Genomic DNA, 8,312 nt, shown 5'->3' with positions numbered 1-8,312 from the left:
CACCCCACCCCCGCCGCCCCAGTTCACAAAGTGGAAACAGAACGCCCTGGTGCTCTTTTTATCAGTGGGAGAAGAGAAGCAGCTAAGAAGAGGCAGGAAAAGGTTCCTCCCTTCTGAGAGTTTCACACAAGCCAGTGTGAAGAACTCTCTCTAATTGCTGCTCTCTGGCCGTTTCCCTCACCTGCAGTTCTTATCAGTCCAATGTTCCCTTTGTGGTTACTAGATAAGTGCACCACCCAATCCTGGAAAACCCTTGCAGTTTATCAAACTTCAATGAAACAGGAGTTCAAAGCTCTTTCCTGGCAATAAAACATGAAGAATGTCATTTTATATTATTTTTTAAATGCAAAGGAATATGCTTTAATTTGTGTGAATGATTAAACTGCACACCTGCATCCCCGGAGGGCAAAGATATATGGGCACCTTAGCTGCCCTTTTGGGAAAGGAAAATCATTTCAGATTGGCATTTTCTCTTCTGCTCTGCTGGGACTTCCACAAGACCAGAATTAAGTATGTTTTCTAACATGTACCAATAAGGCTCTATTGTTTTGAAATCCACACTGAGGCCCAAGCAGCCATGTCTTGCTCAGATAGGATCTCTGTCTGAGATCAACACTTATAACTGGAACATGCTGCCCTGAAAAATCCAAGTGAAATACAAGTAAACACTGTATGAGCTTCACATGAACCTCTCAAGTGAAGGCAATTGTGGATCAGAAATTTCTTGGTTCTGTTGAATCACCTCCCGCTGACCAATTAATCTCTGTACCAGAGACGCTCCTGCTATGAAAGCTTTCTGCAGGCAGGCTCACCTCAATTTGATTACTAGCTCTGGCAATTATTAACTATGTGACTTTAAACAAGTTATCTAGTCTCTCTGCCTGTCCTTGTCTATAAAATTAGAGAATAGTAGCTACCATCTAAGGTTGTAGAGAGGAGTAAAGAGAATAATGTATGTAATAATCTTAGCATATTGCTTGACACATACTATAAGTGTGCTATAAATATAAGCTATTTTTATTACTGTTATTAGTTGTTACTATGTACCCCTCCACAACATTGCAAAACTCACAAGACAATAGGGTTTCAATGCTAATGAACACCAAGAGACCAACCTTCTATAGCCCTCTACTCATTTATAGTTCTGTTCATCCAACCAAATATATTTATAGATTACCTTCAAAAATTCCTGGGCTACACAAAACCCTACACACACAGGGCGGACAAAAGTAGGTTTACAGTTGTTCGTATGGGAAAAGACATGTAGGTTATGATGATTACAATAGCTTTATTAACTCAAAAGAATGTCACAGTGCAACTGTAAACCTACTTTGCCCACCCCTGTATAATAATACACATAATCATATACCCATTTCAGTTCTAGCCTTTAAACATGTGGGAAGCATTCATTTATTAACTGCTACTCAGAAGACTCTAATTTACATGGGGAAAGTCCAAAACTATTTCTTTCTACTCCTTTCCAAGGCCTAAATACCATCAAAGTATTAGCTGTTTGTTTTGCAATTAAATGATAAGGGGTCCCATTTGGAAGATTTTGCTTGAGGGGCCTAGAATTTCCACCTACAACATTAGTTAGACCACTCTTACTATTTAATACAGAACTCCTATACTAGAATAAACAAGTCTCACTGGAAAAATACTCACATGAATTATTATATGTAAGTTAATAAATATACACAACAGCAATAGCAGTGTAAGAGAAAAGCAGAATATATGTATATTCAATTTAAATATGACTTTTTCCTCCCTTGCCAGAGTGCTTTTAAGAAACATTTTGGTTTTTGAAGCCTCTGAGCTTCAGATGCTGGTTGGCACAAATAAATGTAGAATTAAATTAAGGCAGTCCTCTGACATTAAAAAAATTATTGCTGTTAACCAACAACCTGTCATGTAAACTTAAAAAATTCAAGTTCAATATCATTTATAAATCACTAATATGATACAGTACTGATCTTGTTAAATACAAAGACTTAGCTTAATGGTTTAAAAATTAATAGACCTTTAAAATTAATTACTTACATCCTCTGTCTTTAGTGGTATGTCCTGATCTAGGGATATAGAATGTTCTAGGGAAATATTTTATTACTCATACACAACCATCTTTGATCTTAGACCACCCTCTACCAATTTCCTTTAACCAAAGGAGATGGGGAAATGAGGAAAACTAGCACATGCAAACTTTGTACAACCCAATGAGGTAGGTGGTAAACTGTTTTTGAAGCTCAGAAAGGTTACGTAACCTGCTCAAAGTCTTAATAAATGGCTGAGCTAGGATTCAAATTTAGACAAAACCCTACACACACAGGGCGGACAAAACTAGGTTTACAGTTGTTTGTATGGAAAAAGACATGTAGCTTATGATGATTACAATAGCTTTATTAACTCAAAAGAATGTCACAGTGCAACTGTAAACCTACTTTGCCCACCCCTGTATAATAATACACATAATCATATACCCATTTCAGTTCTAGCCTTTAAACAGAGGGAGAGAGAGAAACATCAATGAGAGAGAATCATCAATTGACTGCCTTCTTCACACTCCCTACTGGGGATCGAGCCCACAACCCTTGACCAGAATAGAACCTGGGACCCCTCAGTCTGCAGACCAACGCTCTATCCACTGAGCCAAACCAGCCAGGGCTATTGCAGCTTTTAAAGAGTTATGCAGCGCCGAAACCGGTTTGGCTCAGTGGATAGAGCATCGGCCTGCGGACTGAAGGGTCCCAGGTTCGATTCCGGTCAAGGGCATGTACCTGGGTTGCGGGCACATCCCCAGTAGGGAGTGTGCAGGAGGCGGCTGATCGATGTTTCTCTCTCATCGATGTTTCTAACTCTCTATTTCTCTCTCTTCCTCTCTGTGAAAAATCAATAAAATATATTTTTAAAAAAAAAGAGTTATGCAGCATGACTTATATCAAATGGACTTTTCTAAGAACAAATTTAAAAATGAAGGAAAGACCTTTTACATTAATAGTTAATTATAAAACAGACAAAACTAATACATCACTTTTGGGAATCCAAACCACTGCGATACAGCTAGTCAAATTCATACTAAAAGACAAGCCAGGGACAAGCAAAGCATTACACACGTGTTAACATCACCTGTGACAACCAGAAACTAGAGGTGACTAAAGATCTCTATGTAAAGTAGGGGATGGAAACCTAAAGTTTACTTACCTCAACCAATAGACAAGTTAACAGCTGTGCAAAGCTGAGTGCTTTGACATTCAAACAGTCCCTAGTCAACCATTAATCCTTCCCTCCTCCCTCCTCCTTCCTAACACTGGTAATTGTTAATATTTTGGGGACGTCAATTAAGGCTAAGTGCTTAAATCATATTGCTTCCATATTTCCAGACTAAATCTCATAATGCAGAATTAGTAGGTTGGAGTTTTGCATTTTTTTAAGGAGGCTTTTACAGAGGTCCAAACTTAAAGCATTTAGCTAGCTCACCATAACAAAATGCACTGCCTGAATGTCAGAGAAATTTAAAGTGGCACTTCTATGGGACACATGAAGAACCCAAGTAAAATTGTCATCACAATAGCTTTGCAAAATAGTTACTCAAAGAGCAGTATAGTTACCAAATCAACTCCATAAACATTCACAAAACGATTTTTCCAGAACCAGTTTTTAAAAAACAACACCACCACCTATATATTGACAAACATGGAGTAAATCATGTACCACTTATGTCATGTCAGGCCAAAAAATATGAAAGTTACAGGGTGAAAATTAATTGTGCTATATAGTCATGGTTAGCCTTTGAGGCAAACCATGCGTTTATAGATTATTAGTGATTAAATTTGGTAATATGAAATTTAACTATGACTTTATGGATTAGTGATATTAACTGCATATAATTTTTGATTCATCATTCTTAGGAACGTTGCACTGTCCAAGCCTACCTTTCCTGCCAGGCTCAATTGGAATGCCACCTTCTGCATGAAGCGCTCCCTGATTCTCTCCCAGCCAGAAGCAATCTTCCTTTTCCTGAACTCCCTAAACACCTATTTTAATTTTCCCAATATCATCCTAATCCTTAAATACAGATAGGAACCATGACTCATTTATCTTTTATACCCTTTAACACTCAGGACCACTCAGTGTCTTCCACATTGCAGTCATTCAAATACTTACTAAATGATACATAAACTGTGTCCCTATTTATACACTCTGATACTACTCTTTATTCAACTCAACCATTTAGCACTGTGCCTCCCAGGTGGGAAGCACTAAGTACCAAACACATTCTGTTACAATATTGGGTTCTTACAGGAAGCCACTTTTGTCCTGTTCTCAACTCCTCTTTCTGTTGCCTTTTTACTGTTCCTTCTCTCTATTCCAATGAGAAAGCACTTGTTCCTTCCATTGTTACTAAGAGCCTCATTATCTTCAAGGTAAAGTGAAAAAATGCATTCAATGCAATTACCAGTTCCTCACAAATTTGGGGGCTTTTTGGCATTTCAACATCCAGGACTTAAATAAAAGAAAGTCCAAATCCTTTTCACTCCTAAGAACTATTTTCTTTTTTCCTTTTGAGACAAAATGGAAGGACACAGCACAGGAAGCAGTCCTCAGTAAGCCACCGTTCATAAACAGCTTTGCTCTAAGCGTAACAAAGGTTCTGTTGTGCTCTTGCATGGCAGGGCCAGTAAGCAGCAGGAGCAGATGAACTCTTTAAGAAACAAAGGTTCTGTCTTCATGCAAATGTTTGCATTAATAAAAAATGAAGAGAAAGATATAGAAAAATGCAGGCTAGCTGGACATAATAGGCTCTAAACGGGAGGTTTTTCACATTTTTCAGGCGGAGTCAGCAGGTCTTTTAAAAACTTTGTCATTCTGAACATTTCACAGACATCACAAGAAAGACATGCAAATAATAGAAGCAAATCAAAGGACACCCCGCTGCTCTGCTGGCGCCTCCCTCATCCACGCCTGGTTTGTCATTTTCTGTTAACCCTAGCGCTGGCTGCTGTTTTGTTGAGGAATGGAGTCCCTGGCCCATGTGGCAGTACATGTCCAGCCAGCTGGCCCTTGCACTGACGGCATTACAATGCAAGCCATGTACTGCCACTCAGGGACACGTGCTGCCAGGCAACAAGTCCCCTGTGTGATTATTACACACCGGCTTACAAATCTGTATAGGAAAGAACCTCTAAACTAACCGCTTAATAAGATACATCACCTTGAGTGTGAGCATCACTGAATAATTCTCTGAAGATGGACTGACTGAGGACCAGTCTTTCAAAGTGAAATATACAAAAAGGCCTTAAAATATAGAAAATTTAAAAGTTTGTGAGGGAGAGATTTACCTAACACTTACTATGTGCCAAGCACTGTATTAAGTGCTCAACCTGCATTATCTCACTTAATCTTCACAACCACCATTAAGGTAGACACTTATTATTCCCATTTCACAGCTGACTAAATTGAGGCCTAGTGAGCATATTAACTTGCCAAGGTCACACAGCTAATAATGGCAAGCCAAGACTCAAAACTATCTGGTGGCAAATTCCTCTCCATTCTATACATTTTTCTCACTCCTTATTTCTGTGTTGTTTGTGATTGAAACCTAGCTTACTCTGAAAATATCACAATGACCATATTCACCAACTGAAGGACTCTTTCTTCATTTTAATAATTTGGAGTCTTTATCATTCTTTGTAGTTGTTGTTAATCCTCACTCACCTGAGAATATCTTTTCTATTGCTTTTTCAAAGAGAGTGCAAAGGAGGCACAGAGGGGTGGAGAGAGAGAGAGAAACATCAATGTGAGAGATACATCGACTGGTTGTCTCCCAAATGTGCCCCCACCTGGGGCAGGGAGGAACCCCGCAACCCAGGTAAATGCCCTTTACTAGGAATCGAACCCTCAACCCTTTGGTGCACAGGCCAATGCCCTAACCACTGAGCAACATCGGTCAGGGCATCATTCATTTTTAAGAGTGGTTTTTTTGTTAGATCATGAAACAGAAAAACAGATATAATTGAATAGGTTTTGTATAATTTTAGAGCATTCAGGAACCTCCTCAGTTTATCTATAATTTCCCTGAGAGTTCCTGGCCTACATCTTTTTTAAAAAGCCCCAAACCCAGAACTCACATCTTTCTTCCTAGGAGCAACTGATCAGTGTCCTTTTACAATAATGACCCATCAAATCCCTGATCTGAAAATTCCTTGTCCTTCTCAATTTCCACTGAACACACTATTCCTCTTCACCAGAACTTGAAATCACTGTTTCCCACAGACTGTCCCATTGGCCTTTCTTGGTTGTACTTAACTTGAAACCAGTAGCCAGTCACTTCATTACTAGTCTTACCTCTGCTCCTGAATTACAAAAGCTTAAGGAGTAGGACTTTAAGACCATATCATTTAACTCTCATCATTTTACAGATTAAGAAACTGAAGACGTTCCTCATCATTTTCCCTCTTGATCCAGTGAGGGGAAATTCTTGAGCTTGCTCAAATGGAGCCCTAAAATTCTCCACACTTCTCTCTATAACCATATTGCCAAACTTTTTCTTTAAACAGCCTGGCCAGTGTGGTTCAGTGGCTGAGCGTCGACCAAGAGGTCACAGTTCAATTCCTAGTCAGAGCACATGCCTGAGCTGTGGGATCCCTAGTAGGCAGCGTGCAGGAGGCAGCCAATCCATGATCTTTTGTTGATGTTTCTATCTCTTTATCCCTCCCCCTTTTTTCTCTCTCTGTAAAATCAATACAAACATATTAAAAATATAAATAAATAAACAAAGCAAGCAAAATAAACCATGGCAACAACTGAATTATTTTCAAATATTTTTTCATACTCCCTGAATGCACATAACTTTTAAAATGAAATAGTCAAATAATATTATTCAGGCTTCCTTTATCCTACTGAGAGTCCATTCAGGTCTCTAGTGCCAATCATAATCCAGGAACAATTATAAATAATTTTTGTCCTAGGTTAAAAGTGATACATGATATGACATGATAAGTAATAATAAGTATAATAAGTGAGATAAGTGAAAATAACTGTGATAGTTAATTTTCTTTAATATAATGGTTGATTGGAAGATAATCTAAGTACTGATAATCAGATTACTGAACTATACTGAACCCTTAATTTGGAGACAACCAGAGAAGCAAATTATTACATGACTTTATGACAAAAGGCAGAAAAAGAGAGTATTCTAGAAAAAGTAAAGAATGAGGTTATTTTAGGGGGGGAAATGGCAAAGCTCAACAGTATTGGAAATTTGGATAATCAAAACATAATCCTATCATAAGGATTTCACAGAGCTGGTTGAATAAAATATAAGCAAATAGAGCATAGGAGAGGGGTAAATTGAGACAGGGTGGGAACAATTCCTCTTGATGTATGCCTTATATATTTTTGAACCTGTGAATGTGTTATCTAGTCAAAGCATGTGTGTTATGTGTGTGAGCATATGCACATGTATTAGGAAGGGCAGGAGAGAGAAGTTTATAACAACATTCATATTTATATAATGCTGTGGCAAAGACCACTAGTTGCCAGCTCCAGCAGCCTCTTCCTCCTTAGAAACATACTTCAGTTTTTCCTAGATTCATGGCTATTGGCATAAAGACCATATTACTCAGCTCCTCTTGCAGCTAAGTATTAGTCATGTGATTAAGCTATAAAATCTAAACACAATATTGTGTGGTCTTGTAGAAAGTATTTAAATGGAACTGATTCTACTGCAAGCTGTGTTTTACTTACCCCAGAGGATATCAGAGAACTCCTTCAGTCCTCACGGACCATGAGGAAAAAGAAAGAAACTTGAGTGCCCGATTACACCTTGGAAAATACCATACTAACCATGGACTGACTATCTTCAGGCTTCTTTTCCACAAAAGTGAAATAATCTTCTAACTTTTTAAAATCAAGTTATTTTAGGTTTTTCTGTTATATGCAGACAAACCTAATGTTAACATAAAACATCTATATATTTTCCCAATATTAGAAATGAAGAAGTCAAACTAATGTACCATCAGAATGCTCATGGGCCTATTCATGGATCTGCGTAGGATCCTAGAGTAGGATAGAGTGTTTCCAGACATTATCCAAGCATCTAAAGAGATGTACCGTATTTGCCGGCGTATAAGACGATTTTTTGGCCCTGAAAAATATGCCTCCAAGTGGGGGGTCGTCTTATACGCCAGGTACACTTCAGATAGGCTGCCCATAATGCTTGCCCCGTGCCATAGTGGCCTCCCGATGCCCGCCCACTTCATTCCACATACCGTTCAGGCATCAGCAGCGCTGCTGGGTGTATGCTCGGCTGTTAT

General features: G+C 38.6%; 1 protein-coding gene across 5 annotated transcripts in view; it reads right to left on the bottom strand.

The window, feature by feature from the left end:
* Nucleotides 1-8,312, bottom strand: part of LOC102753164 (chromosome unknown open reading frame, human C11orf49) — a 144,999-nt gene that overhangs the window by 120,888 nt on the left and 15,799 nt on the right. Inside the window, exon 1 of one of the 5 annotated variants that reach the window (XM_006772282.2) lies at nt 3,199-3,219. The exons of the other annotated variants lie outside the window; for them this stretch is intronic. The gene's annotated coding sequence lies outside the window, so the exon portion shown is untranslated. Of the gene's footprint in view, nt 1-3,198; nt 3,220-8,312 lie in introns of those variants that run through there. 5 annotated transcript variants of the gene reach the window in all.

This window comes from Myotis davidii, unplaced genomic scaffold (assembly GCF_000327345.1).
Source record: "Myotis davidii unplaced genomic scaffold, ASM32734v1 scaffold265, whole genome shotgun sequence".
Taxonomy (NCBI): Eukaryota; Metazoa; Chordata; class Mammalia; order Chiroptera; family Vespertilionidae; genus Myotis; species Myotis davidii.
The sequence above is the reverse complement of the archived record's forward strand: the minus strand, read 5'-3'. Positions and strand labels throughout refer to the sequence as shown.